The 26,288-nt window shown below is 36.2% G+C and overlaps 1 protein-coding gene across 15 annotated transcripts in view; it reads right to left on the bottom strand.

Annotated features, from left to right (window-relative positions):
- Nucleotides 1-26,288, bottom strand: part of MYCBP2 (MYC binding protein 2) — a 293,673-nt gene that overhangs the window by 266,703 nt on the left and 682 nt on the right. The gene's annotated exons all lie outside the window — the stretch shown is intronic.

The raw sequence follows: 26,288 nt of genomic DNA, 5'->3' as shown, positions 1-26,288 counted from the left end.
AGAAGTTCAGAGCTATGGCTATAAACCTTAAGCTTACAGAGTAAAATAAGCAGAGGACCAAGGATAGATTCATAGATATGCCAATACATTTAAAGGATATGGAGCCAGACATGTCCATTTAGGAGCTATCCATGAGATTATTTTACACAGATTTTGGTGCCAAGTAGGTAATGGAAAAACCATGTGTGTAGGTAAGATTTCCCCAGGATAGCATACTACAAAAGTAAAGAGAAAGACTGATCAATAGTGTCATGTGCTACAAATAAACACATATACCTGCTTACAGTCTATTCAACTATGCGCATTGTGGGAGCATGAAGAATGTCTACTTCTTTCTTTCTTTTTGTTTAAAGAATATTTATTTTAACTCTTTACTTTCAATACCAACATCAGTCCCTGACATAAAATGGATGTTCAAGAATTATCACATGAAGAAAAAGTTAATGAAAAAGTAAGGAGTAATTCTCATTATGGTTTAGAAAACCAACGTCTCTTTATACTAGAACGAAATGAGTTACTTGAGCAACAGGTATATGTAACTGCTAAAAGGTTAGTCCCTTCTATACAATTTAGTCAAGGTTCACTCAAAAACAATCTTCAGAGAAGAATACATAAAGCTAAATTAAGATGACTCTCCTGAAGCTTAGTTATCACAGACTTAAATTTTCACAAATATACACCAATATTTTTCTTTTGTTTAATGAACATCTTTAAAGTTCAAATGGCTTTAATATGTATTCCCAAAAATATTTCTTCCTATGCATTTAATTAGTTTGGCATTTAATTAGCTATAACAATGTTAATGAATCTAAACCCACCAATTCCTGAATATAAACAGCTTTTGCCATATTCTCACAAATTGATTTCACTGTGTTTTCTGTTAATTTGGCTTGTTTTAGAATTAGATGTTTATCAAAAAGAGAAAGTAATAAGTTAAAAAGTATATGAAGAAAATTTATAGTCAACATTAGGAAATAAAAATGCTATTTGCTAGTAAGTTAACATCCCGATATATGACTAATGGGAAAGCTTAGTTGAAAACCAAGTTTAAAATAAACTTTTCATGACATCGGAGGATGGATAAAAGGAAAGTTCTAGAAACCAGTCTCGCAAGTTAACAATTTACCTTGGAATTTATGATGATTTAGGATGTTTTAAATTTTAAACCAAATAGGAACTTAATGAAGAATGTCTGAAATTGGTCCTGTAGAATTTTTAATCATTTCACAGAAAGAACCTCACACCAGTGAGATTTTAAAGAATTATGGGTGCTAATAGAAGGCAAAAGCTGTTAACATTCTTTAATATTTATTTTAAAAATATTTACTTTAAAAATTCCAAAGAAGCAATTTTTAATAGCTACCACTGTTTATGGAAAACCAATTTTTTTCTGCAATATAAGAACAAATGAATTTTGCAAGTTGTTCCATGATACAGATCATTAGCTTTTATATCAGCTTATTACAGAATCTGTTTTCCAACAAAACAAAAATTAGTCATAATTTAGTTTAAAAATGTCTCGTCTCTCACTCTGAATCTGTATCTTCGTCTGTAAAATGAAACGATGAAGGCGATGATTTCTGAGATGACTAGAGTTTTAATAAATCCAAATTCAAAAAACTTCCGGGATAAGATTTCAAACTTTTGTTTAATTTCCCTTAGTAACAAGAAAGGAAAAATCCCTGGTGTGAGGCAGGAATAGGCAAGTTGTTTTTTTGTTTTGTTTGTTTCTGTAAAGGGCTAGATTACAAATATTTTTCATTTTGTAGACTATAGGATCTCTGTTGCAACTACTCAACCATTATAGCCTGAAAGCAGACACAGACAACACATAAACAGACAAGTGTGGTTATATTCCAAACTATTTCAGGACAGTGAAGTTTGAATTTCATATAATGTTTATGTGCCCAAAACATTTTTTTTAAGCTTTTAAAAATGTCAAAACCATTCTTAGTTCACAGGCCATACAAAGCAGGCACTGGACCAATTTGGTCTGTGTGTCACAATTGGTCGACCCCTGAACTAGAGCGTATTTTGATAAACAGGCTCATATCAGAAAGAAAAAAAAAAATAACTATTAGTATGCAACACAAATAAAACTATTCAAAATAGTCAGTATGCTAATATAAATAAGCATTCTTAAAATTATCTGCCTTTTCATTTCACAAAGATAAACTCCTGACTTCCACTTCCGTAAAATAAGATACTAGAGCATTGCTTTTCCTTAAAAAAACTCGACTAGCATAGGAATGCTGTGGAAGTAATTAAGGAGCAGATGAACTAAAACTCCAGAGATGAAAGAGCACTTCAAGGGTGAGCTCAGACCATTGGCATTTTCTTCCATGGGGGTATTAGCAAAGTTTGGATACAAGTGAGGTCAAATTGAACTTAGTTTAAACAGAGGAACTCTGCTGAAGAAAACCAGGAATTAGTGGTGCTTTAACTAGAATGAGACTGGAAATCTAGAAAGGCTTCAAATACTCAGCCAGTTTCCCCAATGATACAAAGCTTAGTGATGGGATGCTTAAGGATAGGGAAGCTGGGCCAGCAGGACAGAGTCAATTTCCCACAGTCTCCCAATATCTAGAAGACAGAATCCCAGTGGAGGGAGGAGTCTACTTAATCCATGACTGGACTGAGATTGTCAACATCTCCTCCTATTTGACCAACACAGCAAATAGCAAACCTCTCTGAAAGAAAACAACTGTTCTCTTACACATAACGTTAGGCACATAGCATACATATTAAGAGATACATAAAGAAGCAAAATAATGTGACAGATCATCCCAAGAGAAAACCAGACAATCAGGCAGACTCTAGATAATTGGTAACTGAAGTTAAGAGGCAAGGATTTAAAATAGATGCAAACATGGAAAAATTGAATGAAATGATGTAATTTTCAACAGAACTTACAAAAAAAAAGGCAAGTGGATTTTCTGAAAAGTAAATATTTGAAATTAAGAACTTGTCAAATGATTTTATGAGCAGAATAGACTAGAGGAAAACAGGATTCATGGACTTACAGACAGGCCAAGGGAAAATATCCAAACTCAAACACAGAGAAAAGAATGAGATGAATAAAACAGAAAGTATGAAACATGTGGAACATAATCAAATAGTCTCATAGTCATGTAATTGAAATCCAAGACAGAGAAAAAAAGAATGGACAAAAGCAATATGTGAAGAAATAATTAATGACAATTTTACAAAAGTGAGGAAAGAAATCAACTCAGAGATTCAAGAAACTCAAGGAAATCTCAAGCAGGAAAATGCAAAGAAAACCACACTAAAGCAACCAAATGCTGGGCACAGTCAAATTGCTAAAACAAAGGATAAAGAGAAAATCTTAAAAGCAACAAGAGAAAAAAGATGCACTCAAAGGAACAACAATAAGATTGATAGCTTCCATTCTCTGTGTTGAACAGTGCTGGCAGACACAGAGGGGAGTGGGTAGCAACCTAGAATTATGTGCTTATCAAAAATATCCTTTAAAAATGAAGATAAAAATAGAGATATTTTTAGGACCACAAAAGCTGACATAATTCATTGTCAACATACGAACACTATAAGATATACAAGGGAAGGTCTTCCTTTAATAATTGTTATGTCACAATTTTAAAAAGGACACAGACTTAAAGTAGAAGAAATGGAGAAGATAATATCCTGAACACAGTGACCGCCCTTGCAAAAAATGTTGGTATGGTTATATTAGTATTTGACAAATTAATTAAATTTATTAAACTGAGAGAGACAGTATGCAAGCAGGGGAGTGGCAGAGAGGAAGACAGAGCATCCAATGAGGGCACCACACTGGCAGTGCAGAGCCCGACGCACAGCTCAAACCCACAAACCATGAGATCGTGACTTGAATCAAAGTTGAATACTTCACTGACTGAGCCATCCAAGTGCCCTGACAAATTAATTTTTAAGGCTAAAAGTATTATAAGAGATGAACTGAGCATTTCATAATGCTAACTGCGTCAATTCAATAGGAAAACCTAGCAATCCCAAATTTGAATGCATCTCATAACAACGTAACTTCACAACACATGAAGCAAAATTGAGCAAAGTAAAAGGACAAGGATGAATTCACAATCAAAAGAGCAGATTTCGACATACCTGTCTCTAATTGACAAAAGAAGTGGAGGACAAAACAGCATGGATATAGAAAGAATTAAAACATGATTAATCAACCTAATTAACATACACAGAAAACCACACCTAACAACTGCAGAATGTACATTCTTTTTTTTTTTTTTTTTAGTTTATTTATTTATTTTGAAAGAGAGAGAGCACCAGCAGGGGAGGCGCAGAAAGAGAGAAGGGGAGAGAGAATCACAGCAGGCTTTGAACTATCAGCATGCAGCCAGATGCAGGGCTGGAACTCACAAACCAGGAGATCATGACCTGAGCAGAAATCAAGAGCCGGATACTTAACCAACTGACCCACCCAGGCGCCCCAAGAATGCACATTCTTTTCTAATGTAAGCAGAATATTTACCAAAATAGGCAACAGTATGCTGAACCACAAACCAAGTCTCAACAAATTTCTAAAGACTATGATTGTGATCACAGAACAGTTAGAAACCAAAAGAAAGAAAACTAAGATATTCCCAAATGTTTTAAAATCTTTAAAAAACAAAAACAAAAACAGGTTTTAAATAACCTATGAGTCAAAGAGCTATAATGGAAAGCTAAAATGGAAATCAGAAAATATTTTCAATTAAATAAAAATGACATATGACATATCAAAACTTGTGAAATGCAGCTAAAGTAGTGCTCAGGGAAAATGTACAGCTTTTTACAAAGATATAAATGCATATAATGAAAAAAGAAAATTTGAAAGTAAATGAGCTAGGCATACAACTTTAGAAACTAGAAAAACAAAAGCACATAAAGAATGTAAAGAAAGGAAAACAAAAGAAAGAACAGATATTACTAAAATAGAAAGCAGACATTCAATAGAGAAAATCAAGGAACCAAAACTAGTTCTCCGAAAATTTAATACAAGACTGCTCCAGCAAAACTAGTCAGGAAAAAAATAAAATCACAATTACCCATATGAGAAATAAGAAAGAGGACATCACTATGGATGCTGCCCATAAATTTCACAATTTAAATATGAGGGCAAATTCCATTGCAAAATATAACTTCTCAATACTAAACAAGGAAAAACAATACAACATCTGAATAGTCCTCTGTTAATGACACTGAATCCCTAACCAATATCTTCCCACAAAGAAAACTGTAGACTCAGTGGCTTCACCAGTGAATTCCTTTAAACACTTAATTCACTGGTACATTCTTTCAAACAACTTCAATCTTAAACTAACTCTTCCTAGAATATAAAAAGAAACTTTTCCCAACTCATTTTATGAGACTAGCATAATTCTGATACCAAAATCTGAAAAGAATATTTCAAAATAAGAAAACTTTAAGCCAATATCTCCAATGAATGTAGAAGCAAAAAATACTACATAGCCAAAAAGTGGAAACAACCCAAATGTTCATCAATTGACAATCGATAAACAACATGTGGTACATCCATATAATGGAATATTATTCAGTCATAAAAAAGAAACGAGTAGACACATGCTACATTATGGATGAACCTTGAAAACACTATGCTAAGTGAAAGAAACAAAGGCCACCAATGGTCACAAATTGTATGATTCTATTTATATGAAATGTCCAGATTAGACAAATCCATAGAAACAGGAAACTGATTAGTGGTTACCGGGGGCTGATGGAAAAGATAAGGGGAGTGACTATTAATGGGTATGGGATTTCTTTTTCGGGATGAGGAAAACTATTCTGGTTGTACAACTTTCTTAATATACTAAAACCACTGATTTGTATATTTTTACATGGTGTGTTTTATGATACACAAATTACATTTCAGTTAAAAATGTGAGATAAAAGTCACTGATCTAAAAATAATTCTAATGTTCAGCAACATATAAAAAGGATAGATAAAATGTAAGATCTAATCAATGTAATTCAACGTAATAACAAAATAAGGAAAAAATATGACCATTTCAACAGAAACAGAAAAAGTATTTTATAAAACTCAACTGTTTGTGATGAAATGCCTCCTCAGTAAGGAAGAAAAAAAGTAATCTGTTAATTACTAAATCTGATAACTACTTCATCTGTAAGTCAGTCAAGGAAAAGAAATAAAAGTCATAATGGCTAAAAAGAAAACAGTAAAGCATTTTTACTTGTAGATAACCTAACTGTGTTTATAGAAAGTACAAAGTAATCTACAAATAATAAGTGAATTACCCAGGTCACTAGATACAACACTAATTTTTTAAAAATCAACAAATTTTAAAGCACTATATTATGTAAACTGAAGCTTTTCTATATAAGCCAGACTTATTTCTCCTGTGTAATTAATGTAATGATACTCTCATTATTGTGTTAAAGCATCACTAAATAAATTAGGGAGAACAGTAGTCTGATTACTAAGTAGAAAACTTTTATTTACTTAACCTAGGCTGATAATTAGTAATAAGAAAAGAGATTTTAGCAGTTCAAACTGATCTAGGGGAGAGATGCAAACAGATTTCCTATATATAGCTTCAGTCTCCTGATCTATTTACAAGTCTTCATATGGGGAGGGGTTGGGGATGGGGGATAAAAACTATAAATAAAAGCACCTTGGCAGTAGGCAGAGGAATATAAGAAAAAGAGGGTGAGAGGAAAGAAGTCTCTGAAAAGTTAGGACTTTTAGACCATGCCTCATTCAGATTTACGCCGTAAGTACACACAACCTAAGTGGGTGAGAAAAACTCAAGCCATGAAGCAACTGTAAAAGTTTCTAAAGACAATCTATTCACCCCAGGTCTCAGAGAGCTACCACAAGGGTAATGACAGCAGTCAAATAAGCAGGCCCACAAAGACACAAGGCATAATGAAAACTAGCAGAAACAGACAACAGAAAGACCCAGAACAGAGTGCAGGTGAAATTTTCAGATACAACTATGTTTACCAAACTCAAAGAAATAAAAGCCTAAAATATCTGCAGCGTATGGGGAATATAGCACATATAAAAGAGAATCTAATCAAACTTGTATGAAAATGAAAAATAACTGAAATTAAAGACTCACTAGGTAGGTTTGCAGCATATCAGACACAGGTGAATAAAGAATTTGAAGAGACTGGGAAAAAAGTATCTAGAATTCAGCACAGAAAGATAAAAAGGTTGAAAATGTGCCCTTCAGGCAACCTCCTCCTTCAACTCCCACCATCCCAAAAGAGAAAGCCCTTGTTCCATCCAAGTACACTTCTCATACACTGGACTCCATCTCATTGACCATCCTTGGAATTTCACTCAACTACTTACATCCATTCTTTGTTCACTCTTTAATCTCTTTTACCTATGACTTCTAACCCTAGAAGCCTCCTCCAAATGGAAAAAAAAAAAAAATAATAATAAAAGTTATTTGATTCTCTATTTCTCTTCATCACTAAATTTCTTAGGAAAAAACTGTCATGAATTTTTTCAATCCCTTACTTTCAAGCTCCTACAAGCATAGGAGACTTCCACAAACTTCCTTGTTGCCTACTGAACTCCCTAACTTCAGTCTTTATCCTTCACATTCTTCCATTTATGAGTATTGTCAAACAGTCTACTTTAAATACCTTCCTTCTACCCTTTGGTTTCAACCCCTATTTTAGGGCTCCTTCAACTTTTGATGATGATTCTCAATCTTCTTTATTAGCTCCTTTTCCTGTCCTTTAAATCTTTAGTACGTATAGTATGTCTTATGAGAGTTATTTGTTTATATTCTATATTTATTTCTATATTGGTATTTTACAAACCTTGTTTGCCATAATCCGTAACAACCCTAAACATAACTACTGATAGTTTCTGAAGATCATCACAATGCTGGTCTAGAGCCAGTTATGTTCTCTCATAAGGAAGGTAATCTACCATAAAAATTGACAACTTTTCTTGCCACTTCAAAACTCCACTCCTTAACCATTTATTCAGATTAGATCATCTAACCCTCTTCTTTACTTCTTACATGGGGACATCATTATGAAAGTACTCCTTTTACTTTCCTTTCACTCAGCAGGAAATGTTCTCTACAAGGCCCTTACTCCATAAATTATCCCCATTCTCTTTTTTGTTCATTATTCTATTTTGTTCATTATTCAGTCTACCAGGTTAAGAGTACAGAATTTAGAGACAAATGGCCTAGGTTCAAAAGCAGGCTGTGTCATTTATTAGCCGTGATCTTGGGAAAGTTACTTAACCTCTCTGCCTCAGTTGTCTGATCTGCAAAATAGGGTGAAAACAGTACCTCTCTCATTGGATTATAAAGCACTTAGAATTATGCCTGGTATTTAATAAGCACTAAACAGGGATGCCTGGGTGGCTCAGTTGGTTAAGCATAAGACTCTTGATTTTGGCTCAGGTCATGATCTCACGGTTCCTGAGATTGAGCTCCAAGTTGGGTTCTGCACTAAGCAGGAGCCTGCTTGGGATTCTCTCTATCCCTCTCTCTCTCTGCCCCTCCCCCGCATACTCTAGCACTTGTTCTCTCTCTCTCTCTCTCTCTCTCTCTCTCTCTCTCTCAAAATAAATGTTTAAAAAAATAAGTACTAAACAAATTTTATTTCTTATTATTACTGTGCTAAAGTGACTACGTTGGTTTGTGTTTCCCCAGAAGCAGACTTGATTCAAGGATTCATTTAAAAGTAATTGTTTTGAGGGGAAGGAAAAAAAAAAAGAGGTTAGAGTGGGAGAGAGCCAAAGCATAAGAGACTGTTAAAAACTGAGAACAAACTGAGGGTTGATGGGGGGTGGGAGGGAGGGAGGGTGGGTGATGGGTATTGAGGAGGGCACCTTTTGGGATGAGCACTGGGTGTTGTATGGAAACCAATTTGACAATAAATTTCATATATTGAAAAAAAATAAAATAAAAATAAAAGTAATTGTTTTGAGGGGTGACCCAGGAAAACCACTGGTGGGGGGGGGATCAGAAGTAAGATAAGGTAAAGAAGGCAGTAAGTAAAGAGTGCATTAGCCATTTATTCTGAAGGGTAAGTAGAGCATGATTCTCCTGGAGAACTCTGGTAGATGGTGTTGAACATGGCCCAGTTACCCAAACTGAACAATGAGAAAAATAAGGTATTTTTCCACAAACTACTCATCCAATCATTGGTTTAACGCCTTTCTGAAGGCATTAACTGACATTTCTGGCTTGCCCTTCCCATAAGCCAAGAATGTCTCTATGGCCAGTATGAAAGCTCTCAGGCAGAAAGTCATACACATAAGTAGCACAGAGATGAGTGCCAAAGAGGTATGGCTTGGGCACTAATAACATCTACTACAGTGTCTCTTATCCAAAAGATAACTCTGGGGGCGCCTGGGTGGCTTGGTCAGTTAAGCGTCCGACTTCGGCTCAGGTCATGATCTCACGGTCTGTGAGTTCGAGCCCCGCGTCGGGCTTTGTGCTGACAGCTCAGAGCCTGGAGCCTGTTTCAGATTCTGGTGTCTCCCTCTCTCTCTGCCCCTCCCCTGTTCATGCTCTGTCTCTCTCTGTCTCAAAAATAAATAAACGTTAAAAAAAAAAAATTCAAAAGATAACTCTGTGTTTCCTTCCTCAAGCTACCATCTTCCTTCCTTCCCTTTAAATACTGATTTCTAAATACTCCTTTCTCCACCTAACCTCAATTTACTTTCCCACTAAAATGTGACTTCTCCCTGCCTTCTGGGAAAAGGAGGTGGGGGTGAATGGGTGTTAGGTCATTATGATCTCTTAATGTGAACTTTAAGATGATGTCTCAGCCATCTATCTAGCTAAAATTTAGCTAATATACAGAAAAAGAGGCAGTTTATAAGTGATGGTATGTTCATGAGGAGTCTTAGAATATATTGAACATAATGTATAAGACAGGATTAAGAGACTCCCAGCAACAGACTTTTCAAAATACAGATCAAGGAAAAGCTTTTAGCTATAAACCACACACCAGGAAGTAAAAACAATTAGGCAAAAATTGAAATCACAGGACTGACTGAAATAATCAAGGAAGAAACTTAGAGAAAAGGGTACCAAGAATAGACTCTTGAGAAACTAGCTCTTCTCTCTTCTTATCTAGAGAAAAGGCATTGTTATTTCTATACCTGAAATCTAGTCACATGTTACACCTATCATTCTTTCTTCATCCTAACACCAAAACGTTCTCAAATCCACCATTTCCTCTATTCCCATTGCCTTTTCTCAAGATTCATTATCACTTGTCAGAACCACTAGAAATGTTTCTTTAAAGGTAGTCTTGAGTTGGGGATCTGCACCTTTCATCCTCTATAATGCTACCACAGATATTTTTGCAAATTCAAAGTTTAACTCTATCACTACTGTTCTCAAATAAAGCAATATTTGGACATAATAATCTGGCCCCAACATGTTTCTAGTCTCTTCTATGCCCTTATTCTCATTCACACAGTTCCCCACACTTTAGTTCTTGCTAATATTTGTGTTTTGCACTTGTTTGATTTTATCCCCGAATTCACAATGTAGCTGCAGCAACTATAACAGTCTACGTAGGAAATCATAGTCTATAATCCAAATCTAGTCTGCCACCTATTTTTGTAAATACAGTTAGACTGGTACACAGCCATGCTCATCTGTTTACATTATTTATGGAGCCTATGGCTGCTTTCAAACTGTAACAAGAGTTGAATAGTTACAACAGAGACAGTACTGCCCCAAAGCCAAAATACTTTGTGGTATCTGGCACTTTACAGAATTAAGTTTGCTGACCCTTCACCTATGAGACAATATCAAACAGCCTCATATGTGAACAACTGGACTCCCAGAAGGAAATAAGATAGATTGAGTATGAAATAATATTTGAAGAAGTAAAGGCCAAAATGTGCCAAATTAAATAAAAATTATCACACAGATCTCAGAAATTCAAATGAATATCAAGCACAAGTTAAACACACACACATAAAAACCTTATTTAGGCAAAGCATAGTCAGATTACTAAAAATCAAAGATACAGAGAAAAATCTTAAAAGCAGTCAGAGAAAAGAATGCTGGTTCCAGTATGGTGGCATAAACCCAAATACAGGCTATCATCTCACTGTTTACAACTAAAAACTGTGGACAAAATTCAAAAAGAAAAAAGAAAAGAAAGAAAAAAGAAAAAATTACTTGACAACTCTGAAAAGCAAACAAAAGCATATTATAGAGTGGAGTTAAACTTAGAAAAGCAACCCCCAGGAGAGTGAGCTTCCAGTTCAGTTCTTTTTTCCTCCTTTCTCTTTCCTCTTCCTCTTCCTCCTCTCCTCTTTTCTTTCTGGCCAGAGGAATTAAGGAAAGGAGCTCCTGAGTACTGGAGAATGGGGAGGAAATCCCAAAAAAGAGAAAAATGAAAGAAAGGAATCCTCTAATTCTGTCTATAATACAAGTCTTGGGCTCACTCTGGAGCCATACAGGTACAGGTCAGCCTTCTATTATAGACTCAGAACTGAACTGAGATTTGAAGCACCACCCACAGAAGGCAAGACCAAATTTGCTGTCTCAACCTAAATGGGTTGACAGTCTGCTAAAAGAAACAACAAAAATGTAAGTTTTCCTAAATTATAAGAAGCCCCCAAGTTTATAAAACATAACATTCACAATGTCCAAGATATAATCCAAAATTCTCACAATGTAAAAAACCAAGAAAAATGTGATTAATTTCAAGGGAAAAAACAATTAACAGGTGCTAACCCTGAGGTGATCCAGATGTTCTAATTATCCAATGATACTTTTAAGCAACTACTGTAAATAAGCTCCATCAAGTCAAGGCACACACACTTGAACAAAAAATCCCTCAGAAGACATAGAGAAGCTATTTTAAAAATTAACCAAATGTCAAATTTTAAACTGGAAAATACAATGCATAAAATAAAAAAAAAATTAACAGGCGGCTCACTAAAGGAAAAACGAACAGACTTGTAGGACAATATCAAATGTTACTGCTGATTGTCATCGGAATCTTGGAAGACATTCGGGCAGAATATTTTAAGAAACAATGGCATCCCAAATTTGGTGAAAGACAAATTTACAGATTCAAGAAGCTGAGTGTTCTTCAAAGAGGCTAAACTCAAAGAAAATAATGACTAGACACATCCAATCAATCTGCTGAAAATCAAAACCAAAACCCAAAAAAATTCCTGAAAGCAGAGAAACATGACATACTACACAGAAGGGAATAAGATTCAAATTACCGAAAGTTTCCCATCAGAAATCATAATGGTAAAAAGACAGTGGAACAACATCATTAAAATATTGAAAGAAAACAAGAGTGTACGCAGAATCCTACATCCACCTAAAATATCCTTTAGGAATGAAAGCAAAATAAAGACATTCTCAGATGAAGAAAAACAAAGACAAGTTTATCCCCAGCAGACTGCTGTACAAGAAATACTAAAGTACTTCAGGCTGGAAGGAAATGTGGCACCTTCAGGAAAGAAGGAAGAACAGGATTAGTAAATATACAGCTAAACACAAAATACTACTTTTTCCCTTTAAGTTCTTTAAAATATTATGCCTATTGTCAGCAAAAAATAGTATACTGTATGGTGAGTGGTGAGTTTTTCAAAGCATGCAGCCATAAACATATATGCCAAGTATAACATAAAGGGGGGGGGGGGAGTAACGAAGTAGGGGGGAAAACGATCTGTATGGCTGCAAGGTTTCCCTATTTTAAGTGAAGCAGTACAACAGTAGCTCTAAGTAGGCTGTGAAAGGTTAGGTATATATAATGTAATTAAAATACAAAAAGATAAACCCAAAAAGCCCAATAGATATATTAAAATTGATACCAAAGAATAATCCAAAAGAAAGCAGAAAAAAGAGGAATGAAAAACAAAGAAGAAAACATAAGACAATATAATGATAGCCAACCATATCACTAATTATGTTAAATATTAATGATCTAAACTCTCCAAATAACAGCCAAAGATTGACAGAGCAAGTTGAAAAAAGAAAAAAAAAAAAAAAAAGCAAAACCCAGCATATGCTGCCTAAAGGAGAGAAATTTTAAATATAAAAATACAGATAATTCAAAAGTACATACATGGGAAAAAACTTACCATCCAAACAGTAAGCATAAAAAGGCTGGAGAAACTATTTTAATATCATATTAAATAAGTTCAAGACAAAGAGTATTACTAAGGATAAAGAAAGATGTATCATAATGAAATAAAATAATAATTATCAAGAAGTGGGTTTTTTTTTTATGTTTTTAATTTATTTTTGAGAGAGCACAAGCTGGAGAAGGGCAGAGAGAGAGGGAAAGAGGATCTGAAGCAGGCTCTGGGCTGACAGCAGCTAGCCAAACGTGGAGCTTGAACTCACAAACCTGAAGATCATGACCTGAGCCAAAATCAGACGCTTAAGCCAACTGAGCCACCCAGGTGCCTCTATGAAGAAATTTTAATAATTATTCACATAAATGTACCTAAAGCAGAGCCCCAAAGTACATGAAGCAAAAGCTGAGAAAATTAAAAGGACAAATACAAATCTACCATTAGAGTAGATATTTTCAATACCTGCCACTCAGAAACTGATAGAACTAGACAAAACTGAGTATAGACATAAAAGATCCAAATAACACCACCAACCAACTTGAACTAATTAATACAGAACTCTATGTGCAAAAATGGCAGAACATACATTCTTTTCAAGTATACATAGTATAATCACCATGGTAGATCATATCCTAGGAGATAAGGCTTATCTCAATAAATTTTAAAAGATCGAAATCATACAAAATATGCAGAATGCAATTAACAATATATATAAGAAAACACAAAATATCTTAAGATTAAATAAAACAATTCTAAATAATGTATGGATCAAAGATAAAATTCAAAAAAAATTAGAAAATATTTTAAACTAAATGACAAAGAATATTCAGAATATCAAAACTGTGGGATTCAACTAAAGCAGTGCTTAGATGAAAATTCATAGTTTTAAATACTTATGTTAGAAGTCTAAAATCAATGACCTAAGATTCCACCTTAAAAAACTAGAAAAAAACAGTAAAGTAAACTCAAAGTAGAAGTTATACTGATAACAGAAAAGTCAATAAAGTAGAAAGTAAATCAATAATAGAGAAAATTAATAAAACCAAAAGTTGTTTCTTTGAACTTATAAACAAAAGTGAGAAACTTCTGGCTAATCTGATCAAACAGAAAAGAAAACTCAAACATGAAGAATGAAAAAGGGATTATCACCACAAATGCCACATAGAAAAGAATACTAGAACAATGTTATGAGTAACTTTCTGCCAAAATGTTCAACAATTTAGATGAAATGGACAAATTTTTCTAAAACCACAAGTTACCAAAATTGACATAAGAAATAAAAAATTTGAATATCCCTATATCTATTAAAGAAAGAAACTAAATTTGTTAAAAGCATCCCAAAAGATAATTCAGATGGTATCTCTGATGAATTCTATCATATATTCAAAAAGAAATGAGACCAATTTCATGGAAACTTTAAAAATACTCCTTTAAAAATACAGATTATTGCCCAAATCATTTTATGAGACAAGAATACCTATAATACTAAAACCTGACAAAGACATTAACAGAACAATACCCTTCATAAATCTAAACCCAAAAATTCTTAACAAAATATTACCAAATTCAACAATACATCACATTGGGAGAAAGTTTTATACCAGGAATGCCAGGTTGACTTAACATTCAAAAATTAATTTAATTTTTCCCTTCTTTCTCTTAACATATAATAATTTCAACAAATGCAGAACAGGTATTTGCCAAAATTCAAAACACATTTATGATAAAAACTATCAGCAAAGTAGGAATATTAAAGAACTTCCTCAAATTGGAAAGACCATCAAAACACCCACAGTTTACATCATAATACTGAAAGACTGAAAGACTAATTTGTAATTATTTCCTCTTCAGATTAAGGAACAAGGAAAGATGGAACTTTCACCACTTCTATTCGGCATTGTTATGGAGATTCTTGTCACTGGAATAAAAGTTGGAGGAACATTTCTGATTTCCGGAAATCAGAAAGAATGATGATTGATTTTAGAACATTCCAGAGAATCTACAAAACAACTATTAAAATTAATTCACAGCATTCACTACAGTCCATCTATTACACTACAAAGATTCACTTGCTTCATACAAATTCTGGGAAAAGCTCTTCCAGAATTCTGGTTGGTTCTTATTTCCTGGAGAAACTTTTCAGAGGAAGTTAAAGTAGGACAAACTAAAGACCCCACCACTGTGTTTCAGATGGTTTCAAGGCCAAAACATAGTTATAGCCTGTTTTCTGCTAGTAATTTCAGATTCCCTTCATCTTTGGCTAGCATTTCTGCTGGTCCAGGTGGCTGATCTTGTGAGGCAGTCACCAGGCCTTGCTCATGCCCATTTACCATTATAACTGGACCAGAAAGTACCAAGAGACACCCAGCAGATCACCTGTGTGCCAAACCCCCACGCTCCCTCATGTAACAGCAGCTCTACCTTCTCCCAATGATCCGATACATTAGCCCTGGGCGACTCCTTTCCCTAGAAATGGAGTGTCAAGTCCCAGAGGTAGCCATGCCTAAAAGTGAAACAGGACTCTGTAGTTTCTTCTGTTGGAAATGTTTCTCTTCTGAAAGCCAGGACCTTTTAAACCCCTACTGCTCAGCTACAGAGAGGAAGCATAAATTCCTCAGTGGATCACTGAGAGTGATGCTAAGCGGAGTCACTCCTATTGCCATGTGTAGTGGTTCCAGCTAGGAACCTTGTAGGGTATAATGTCAAATTGTAGGGTATCATCATCAGTTGTGCCATCAAAAGATTGTTTTGCTGCTCTATCTGGTCAGAAACTTCTTGATGTGGTGCATGATGGAACAGATGGATCCCATGATTGCTAAAAAAAGTGGGTCGTTTACTCTGAAATGTTATGTGGGATCTTATGCTGATGGATCAAACACTCTGTAAGCCCTCAAACAGTAGCCAATGGTTGAGCCCCTGCAAGCTGTAAAGGCAAACTCATACTTAAAACATGTGTCAAGTCCAGTCAAAATGAATCATGGTCTCTGTGGAGGATGGTTAGATTCCACTACTCAGGCAGGACATTCAGCAACTCAGTTGCTGAATGAGTATTGATAAGTAGAAGTCTATTATTGGGTCTTTGCATAGCCATCATCAGTAATTTTTCCACAACACTTATAGGCCGAAAGAAACACCTAACAGTAGTGTTTATTAACTAGTTAGATCTAAATAAGTAATAAGAATTTATGTCCTATAAACTTAACCATTTGGAAAAAAACACATAAATTGAAAGAAAAATATTTTTATTTTGTTCTTGAATAGCCACAATTGCTTAAGAATAGGACATGTACGGGGTGCCTGGGTGGCTCAGTAGGTTAAGCCTCCTACTCTGGCTCAGGTCATGATCTCACAGCTCATGAGTTCGAGCCCCACGTCGGGCTCTGTGCTGACAGCTCAGAGCCTGGAGCCTGCTTCAGATTCTATGTCTCCCTCTCTCTCTCCAACCCCCCCCCCCGACTAGCACTCTGTCTCTCCCCCGCCCCCCTCTCTCTCAAAAATAAACATTAGGAAAAAATTTTAAAAAAAAGAACAGGACATATACAATGCTAAACACTGCACAACTTCTCAAACTTGGAATCAGATTGAACATGCCACCCTCCTTTTCTGTTTCACACTAATTTGTGTGCAGTGGTTGATTTGTATCACAGCAACTACCAAAAACCTAACTTCAAAAAGATATGGCATCACCAAAAAGAATGTAGCATGACCTAATGTCAAAACTGCGAACAACTTTGGGGTGCCTGGCTGGCTCAGTGAGTTGAGCATCTGAGTCTTGATCTCAGCTCAGGTCATGATCTCACAGTTCATGAGTTCAAGCCCCGAACACTGAGCTGATAGTGTGGAGTCTCCTTGGGATTCTGCCTCTCCCTCTCTCTGTCTTTCCCCATCTCTCTCAACACAAATAAACTTAAAAAAAAAAAAAAAGAACAAAAACTGTGAACAACCTCAAGCTAGTTATTTGTGACAGATGCTAACATGTTTCCTTTGAAATTCTGAAATATCTCATGGTATTCCTATGTGTCTGCTGTGGTGTTTCAGGGTGCCTCAGTGCAGTTTGGGAATCACTTAGCACACACATGTGTATACCCATGCATGTGCACTTCCTTTCTTACCTTAGTGGGCCCAGCACCTCCCACTAGGCTCTCTTATGACCTAACTCTAGTTATTGATTTGATGATAGCCAGTAGAGGAGAGAAGAGATGAGAATAGTAAGGGCAGCATAGTCCAGGAAACTACCCTCTAGGCTAGAAGAAGCCCACTTTTGCAGGCCCAAAGAGCTTGACAGAATTGGGGTTTCAAGGTTTTCAAGTGTATCAACTCAGATGTCCCATCTGAAGAGTTAGGGTCCTATTCATTTCCAACTAAAGCAGACACTGGCATAGAAGACTTGTTGAGAATTCAACCCACACTGGAGTTCTGCTACCCTTGAATTAAGTCTTGGGCCTAACCTTTAGCTTTTTTTTTTCTTTCTGTTGTAGAAGATGAGTTTCTTTACATGATGCTAAAGAAATAACTTAACTTTCTCATTTTGCCCCCAATTACCTTCTGCCTTTGCTTTTCTCCAATCTATCAACATCAATCATCAACAACCATCTGATTATACTGTCCTTGTAAGTAATAACTTCCCTGAACTTCTAAAAAGCTTAAAATATTTGTACCCACCAGTGCATTCCTTCTACAGGAATTCCATTCCAATTCACCACTACTGAAAGTTTAACAATTGCACAGCCACACTGTATGCCAAAGGTTATTAGTATTGGCACTCCATCTACAACCCACAGTGGGTCTAGCTCTAAAACCCCATTTTAAAGTCTACTTCCTCAGATCACTCCTGGCACCACAACTGTCTTAGGTAAGGCTCCCCCAGGAAACAGACTCTGAAATCGAGATATGCACACCAGGAGTTTACTGGGGAATATCCTCTGAACCAACAACTGTAGGAGAGTGAAGGAAGTAAGATGGAACAGAGGAATGAGCTGAATTGTAATGCAGTCACAGGAAGACCTCAGCCAATCCCATGTGGACCTCTGGTGTTGGGATAGATCTTCAAGGTTGTTCTGCCTTAGGGTAAGAGGGCCAGAGATTTATATCCCTAAAGAGTACATGTACTGGGTAGAGGCTGACCTTACAGAAGAGGCATGACTTTGAGGGAAGCAGTTCTCTTGGCTCAGGGAAAGCTTGGAAAAGGACTTGGCCGGCAGTTTTAGCTGCCAGTATTCCCAACAGCTAGGAGCACTTGTACATGAACAAAGGGATCTGGGTGGTGAACCAAGCACCCACCACACCACTACTGGGCTATTACACTATTTTAGCTAATGAGAGGAGAGAATTAGCATTTACCCTGCCTTCTCAGGAGGAACCACAGTTCATCATCAGTTGATGAGATAAACTCTTTTTCGCAGAAGAGCACCAGCTCAAAAATACAGAAAGAATTAACAGAAGTATAAAAATCATCATTTTGAAACCCCTAATGAAATAATTGACTCAGATAAGGATTATCAAAGAATGCTAAAACCATTAGTGAAAGATATTCATAGTGAGTGTACCGAAGTTATGACCTATGATTACCTGCTTATTGCACATGAAAAAAGGATACATTTACAGAGGAGAGATCTACTGGGTACCATCTTGCCAAAGTAATTAGACTGAGCATTATTAAACAGTGACACAACCTGAAAACATCTGGATAGGATGCAATATGTAATACTCAGTCCTATAAGCCAAATATTCTTGCTAAAAAATGTGTAACCAAAACTTAATGAAGCTTAAATCCTAACTGCCATTTATAGGAAATACAGGGATAGAAGACACGGAGACTAACAGTATCTGAGGTCCTGCCCTTAAGGAGCTAGATTTATAAGACCTTCTAGAAAAGATAAAATATTAGTGACACAAAACTGATCCATGGTAGCCAGGGGCTAGTGGTAGGAGGGAATTTCCTGAAGAAACTTTTTAGAATGATGGAAATGTTCTATACTTGACTGTGGTGATGGTCCTAAGACTCTTCAAATAAACACTTTATTTTTTTTTTTATGTTTATTTTTGAGAGACAGAGAGAACGCAAGCAAGGGAGGGGCAGAGAGAGAGGGAGACCTAGAATCCGAAACAGGCTCCAGGCTCTGAGCTATCAGCACAGAGCCCAAAGCGGGGCTTGAACTCACAAACCGTGAGATCATGACCTGAGCCAAAGTCAGAGGCTTAACCGAATGAGCTACCGAGGGACCCCCTCAAATGAACACCTGAAAAGGGTAAAATTTATTATACATAAATTAAACCCTGATTAACCTGACTCCTCTCCAAAAAGCTGAATATTTAATGTTTTTTAATTAAAAAGAGTATTCTGACTACTCTTGATTTTTTTAAACAAATATCTTAAAATGCAAAAGTATTTTTAAGTTAACATTTTCATTTTATTTTTAAGCCTAAACACAAGATTTTCTCTTATCTTAAGTTAGGGCTAATTTATTTCATATTTCATATTTCTACCTACCAATATGCCAACAGAGCAGTTTTTGCCTTAAAATACAGGATTCCAGAGACGTAAGAGCTATATGAAACAAATTATTACCTAATCATAAATACAGATATACAAACTCTAATCCAATCCCACATCACTAAAATACTCCTACAATAACATCTCTTTATCGTTCAAAACCATCAGTGTCTACTGAATAAAATGTAATTTGTACCTTGCTGTTCAAGCTGTCTCACCCTCTAACCACAGTCTCCATTTCCAAAATGAATTCCCACTGCTCTCCCTCATGAACACCTACATGATAGCTCTAACAGAACTCTTAATATTACCTGCACATAAACTGTACTTTCTCACCTTTTGCTCATACTTTCACGCCAGCCGAATGCCATTTTCTTTAACACTTTTGTAAGTAACCGTCTTTGTATTTTTCACCATTACCCAGATGATAAACTCAAGTGTAGAAACTATGTCTTATACAGCTTTATTGGGCCAATGGTTAGCACCAAGTAGTAATCCCTCAACTTTGCTGGACTGACTACTTAACCTCTTAAAACCAAAATCCCATGCATCTGATATAAAAAAGCTAAAGGAACTAAATGGGTTTAGCTTAAAGAAAAGCAATTCCCCACTTTAACCATAATCTCTATTGTTTCTACTTTGTTATTCTACCACTTCAACCAACATACCCTGACTCTTCTGTATCTCCTGGTCTATCACTCCCCTCCTTGACATCACTTTCGTTTTTACGGAAGGATCAATCAATGTCACCAAACTTTCACTTTCTTTTTTTTTTTTTTGACCTCCAGTCACACTTTAACCTTGAACCAATTCAACCAACAGCTTTCCCATTTCTTTGCTGAGTGGAAAAACGTACAATATCATGCTGATTAGAGTTTTAAATATATAATTTTAATAGTAACAATAGCGGCAGCTGCTGACATTTAATGAACATTACCCTGTACTAACACAATGTGCTTTTAATAGTCCTATAAGGTTACAGGTAAAGAAACAGACAAAGAAATGCAATTAACTTGCCCAACTTAGAAAAAGGTAGAACCGGGATTTGAACCAAGGCAGTCTGCCTCTAAGATAAATTTAGCCACAGAGCTATAGTTCTTCCCAAATGCAATGCTATACTGCCATTCACATACAGAAACGATCAAATATTCCTTTACTTATTTCCAGCCCAAGCTTTTCCTCAAGCCAATGCTCCAATTTTGATTCATTCATTTGTATAAAAAACATATTTATTGAGTCAATGAATAAAGGAAATCATTATTCTCACATTCATCACAGTCACTGAGACCAAAAATTAGAATAAAACCTGATTTTTGCCCCATCTTTAAGTCCTCAAATGCCATATGTCCCCTCACTCTCGGCAGAAATCAACAATATTTAACAGCACTTAATGTGTCAAGCACTTTACATATATGGATTGGTTTAATCTACAAAACAATCCTCATTATTATTATCCCCATTCTACATACAAAAAAAGTAAGGCATAAACAAAGACAAAAATAAACAAGCGGGACTATATCAAAATAAAAAGCTTCTGCACAGCAAAGGAAACTATCAATAAAATGAAAAGGCAAACTACAAAATTTGAGAAAATATATGCAAACCATACACCTGATAAGAGGCTAATATCTAAAATATATAAGGAACTCATATATTCCGACAGGAAAAACAAATAGCCATTGCTATTTGTTTTTAAACCAATTAAAAATGGACAGAGGATCTGAAAAGATATTTTTCCAAAGAAGACATACAGTTGGCCAACAGGCACATGAAAATATGCTCAGTATCACTAGTCATTAGGGAAATGTAAATCAAAACCACGATGAGATTATTACCTCACACATAGAATGGCTATGATCAAAAACAAGAAATAACAAGTGTTGGCAAAAATGTAGAGAAAAGAAAAACCCGTGCACTATTGATGGAAATGTAAACTGGGCAGCCACTGCGGAAAACAATATAGAGGTTCCTTGGGCACCTGGGTGGCTCAGTAGGTTAAGCATTTGACTCTTGATTTCGGGTCAGGTCATGATCTCGAATTAGTGAGATCAAGACCCACTTTAGGCTCCACACTGAGCGCAGAGCCTGCTTAGGATTCTTTCACTCCCTCTAAAATAAAATTAAATAATTAATTAATTTTAAAAAAGGAAGAAAAAACAGTATGGAGGTTCCTCAAAAATTAGAAAACAGGGTCGCCTGGGTGGCTCAATCAGTTGAGCACCTGACTTTGGTTCAGGTCATGATTTCATGGTTCGTGGGTTCGAGCCCCACATTGGGCTCTGTTGCTGACAGTTTGGAGCCTGCTTTGGATTCTGTGTCTCCCTCTCTGTCCCTGCCCTGCTCATGCTCTGTCTCTGGGTCTCAAAAATAAACATTAAAAAAAAAATGTTTTTTTTTTTTTTAATTAGAAAATAGAACTACCAAATGATCTAGCAATTCCTCATTAGAGTATTTTTCCAAAGTAAATGAAAACACTAACTCAAAAGATATCTGCACCCCATGTTCACTGCAGCATTACTTACAATAGCCAAGACATGGAAGCAAACTAAGTATCTATCAATGGATGAATAGATTAAGAAAATGTGGTATATAGGGGTGCCTGAGTGGTTCAGTCTGTTAAGCTTCCAACTTCAGCTCAGGTCATGATCTCACCGTTCGTGAGTTCAAGCCCCACATGGGGGTCTGTGCTGACAGCTCAGAACCTGGAGCCTGCTTTGGATTCTGTGTCTTCCTCTCTCTCTCTCTCTGCCCCTCCCCCTGTGTGTGTCTCTCTCTCTCAAAAATAAACATTGAAAAAAAAGAAAATGTGGTATATATACACGATTGAACATTATTCAGCCATAAAAAAAGAAATCTTGCCATTTACAACAGCATGGATAAATCTTGAGGGCATTGTGCTAGGTGAAATAAGTCAGGCAAAGACAAATACCTTAAGATCTTATCTATACGTGAAATCTAAAACCAAACAAAAAACCTAAACTCATAAATTAACAGAGAACAACCTGGTAGCTGGGACGGAGATGGGTGGTGGGTAAAAACAGGTATAGGTATTCACAAGGTAAGGTTATAAAATAAGTCATGACGATGCAATGTACAGTGTGGTGACTATCGTTAATACTGTATTGTATACTTGAAAGTTGCTAAGAGAGTAAATTTTAAGAGTTCTCATCACAAGAAAAAAAAAGTTTTAAGTATGTGGTGATAGATGTTTATGCCTGTTGTGGTGATCATTTTACAATATATACAAAAATGGAATTATTATGTGGTACACCTGAAACTAACATGTTACATGCCAATTATTTCACAATAAAATTTTTCTTAAAACAATCTGAAGCATATAAGTTATATAATGTACCTAAGGTCACACAGCTAAAAAGTGGTAGAGCCAGGTTTTAAAACCAGTCTAGCTTCTGGGGTGCCTGGGTGGCTCAGAGGGTTAAACAACCAGCTCTTGATTTCGGCTCAGGTAATGATCTCACAGTTCATGAGATAGAGCCTCCTGTCAGGCTCTGCATAGATAGTGAGGTACCTCTCTTCCTCTCTCTCTGCCCCTCCCTCCCTCCCAAAATAAATAAACATTTAAAAAATAATAATAAACTCGTAAAACTAAACTAGCTTCAGAGTCCAAGCTCTTAACCACTTCACTAGAATGCCATCAAAGTCACTGACTCCATTAGGCTTGGATCCCTCAACTACTCTACAGGACATCTAAAACGTAATTCACAGTAATTCATTCAACAATGACTGTTATCTCGTTTGCCTTGTTTTTTCCTTGAACACAAGCTTCTTTCCACCTCAGAGTCTTTATAATTTCCTAAAACACTCTTACTCTAGATCTGACTTCCCATTATTATGATTCAACCTAAAGGTCTACTGCCAAAGAAACCTACCCTGACCACCCTACCTAAAATAGCTCCCCCACTATAAATCATCTATCAAATGAAATCAGTTTTCTTTCTTTCATAGTTACGTATCACTACCTGGAACTATCAGTTGTTTATTTCTCCCCTCTAGTGTGGAAGTTCTAAGAGAGTAGAGACCTTTTCCGTTTTGCTCACTGCTACGTCTTCAGCACATATAACAGAGCCTGGCACACAGAAGGCATTTGGTATTTACAGAATGTATGCCAAAAATTGTGCTATACATTGGGATTACTAAGATGAATATGATGTAAGTCTTACGCTCAATCAACTCTAGTCTTTATTCAATGGCTAACCTCTTCACCTGACATCTTAAACTTGTCCCGGAGATCTGACTTCTCTTACATCAATTATCTCCTCTCTCACTTCTTTAATTTCTCTTTCTCCACATACTGAACATTTCCCAGCCACTCTTCCATATTTGAATATCCTTCCCTCAACCCTGCAACTCCATTACCCCAACATCTAATGACTCCTCACCACATCTATGACCACTTCCTCAACAGTCATCAGTGACCTGGAAAGTGTTCTCACTTTTTTAAAGAGTTAACACTGCTAAGGACTTTCAATCCACTTTCTTAGGACCAGAGCTGCCACTGTCTCACAGCTGTCTTAACTTTTTATTATCTTTTTTTTTTCAACTTCCTTTACTGTCTCCTTTTTCTCACACCTTTAAATTTGAAGCTCACTAGAGCTTCATCCTCTATCCTTGCTCCCTTCTCTGTCTGCTAGATCTCTTCTTCTACTCGAACTCAACTAGTACCCCTATTCAAATAATTACACTATTCATTCACAACCTAAATCCTAGCTCCACTAGCCCCATCATATTTAATAAGAAATGTGATTGAATTCTTAAGCAAATATTCAATAAAGGATAGTTGCAGGCTGACTTAGATAAAATAATGTGAACTAAAATAAGCAATAATGTTCTAAACAAGCACTAGAAGGCAATATTACACAACTTAAGGCTGGTTTCCATGACTACTTCTCGAAATACTTGAATTTTTCATAAATTGTAATTGACCGCTTGTACAAAAATGGATCAAAGACTAAAAATCACTCATAAATTTTATATGTGTGATTAAAATACATTAATTTTGTCTAAACCTGTTAATCTAGTTCCAGATGCACAAAACTGTATTGTTACATAAGTATATTAGTAGAAAGTTAAAATAGGAATATATCAGTAGTAAATCCTAAGACTGGAAGAACATACAAAATAAATTTAAATTCTTTGAAAGGGATCTGCAAAGATGTACCACAATTCAGAGACTCACAGCTCAAAATTATACCCACCACAGAAAACTGTCTAGTGAGGTTCTGTGCTATTTTCAAAAACATGAGCAAGAAGTAGACTTGTGCCACTGTGGCCTTCAGTTTGGATAGCAGAAGGTAGTTACATATATTTACATCCATCTAATAAAACTGCCCAATCCTGTCAACAATTATAGACATGAGAAGACTGGTTTACCCAGAAGTGTGAACAAAGCTCCATCTCTACAACTCTGCAAAGGATAAGAACCCCAGTACACTATGGTAAATTACAAACACCTGACTTACAGCCTAGTCCCTTTCATAATGAAAGAAAAGGGCATCTTTTTATTGTCTAACACACTGAACATTCAATAAATACCATAAACTCTCTGTAACTTATTTGACAAAATACTACTATGCTTTCCCCATGTGTTGCAAGAAGCTGTGAGAAAAAAAAATGATGAAGCCAACTCCCAATTACCACTGTCAAAGCCAAGCTGGTGAAACAAGTCAGTCATCATCCTTCGGGGTATGTGGCATGTAAGGACAAGGAAAAGAAAACAATAGGAAAGCCCTCAGCAAACACACACACACACACACACACACACACACACACACACACATCTTAAGAAAAGGAAAATGAAAGTGATTTAATATCTTCTACATGGAGGAAGCTGAAGATGCAGTGAGCCTAGGATGAGATGTAGTAGCTACTCAAATTTTTTAGTTGGTGGGAGGTAAATATTGTATAAGCAGTCATATTTCGAAGTTCTACAGCTTTCCCCTTTCCCCACAAAAGCCCCTAACCCACTCTACTCTAAAGCCTATAAGTGACAGAGGAAATAGAACATAAGATGAAGGGAAATGGCCGATGGGACATCAGAACACAAATGCAGCTGCAATCACATCTCTAGAATACCAAAAGGTCCAGTTACCAAAGTACAGCTCTAAAAATCTGTATCAGACACCTTTCACCTACACATAAATCTCCATCTGCATCCCTTTTGCATAAATCTTTTAAATTTAAACTCCATGCCTTACCCTAAAGCATGATTATCTAAAACTCATCCTATATATATGACACTATCCTTAACCTACACCATTGCTCCCGTCAGTGAAAGGCAGATTTTTTATGGGAGGTGGAAAGTGGAGGATGGAATACCATTGGGGGGTTGGGGTAAGAATACGTGCAAATACCATTGCGGCAGAGATACTGGAAACGCCACTTCCCTCACCACTTTTGCAAATTCTCTCCGTGAACTGCCCTCTTCCCCTCAACCAATCTCTCCTTCTTCCTCAACAATACACACACACGTGTCATAACCGACTAGTACCATCACCTTTTCTAGCATCCCATGCTACCTCCCATTCTCACTAACCCCCCACAAAGACAGTCACACATACACACAGAGCAGAAACTGTTGCCACCGCACCCTCCTATCTCAGTTAGTGCTTCTACCACCCAGCATCTAGCGCTTGTAGAAAGCTTAGTAACCAGGTACGTAGACACACATACATACAT

The sequence above is a fragment of the Puma concolor genome, chromosome A1, assembly GCF_028749965.1.
Source record: "Puma concolor isolate L17-30 chromosome A1, mPumCon1.1.hap2, whole genome shotgun sequence".
Lineage (NCBI taxonomy): Eukaryota > Metazoa > Chordata > Mammalia > Carnivora > Felidae > Puma > Puma concolor.
This window is presented reverse-complemented; position numbering and strand designations above follow the sequence as displayed.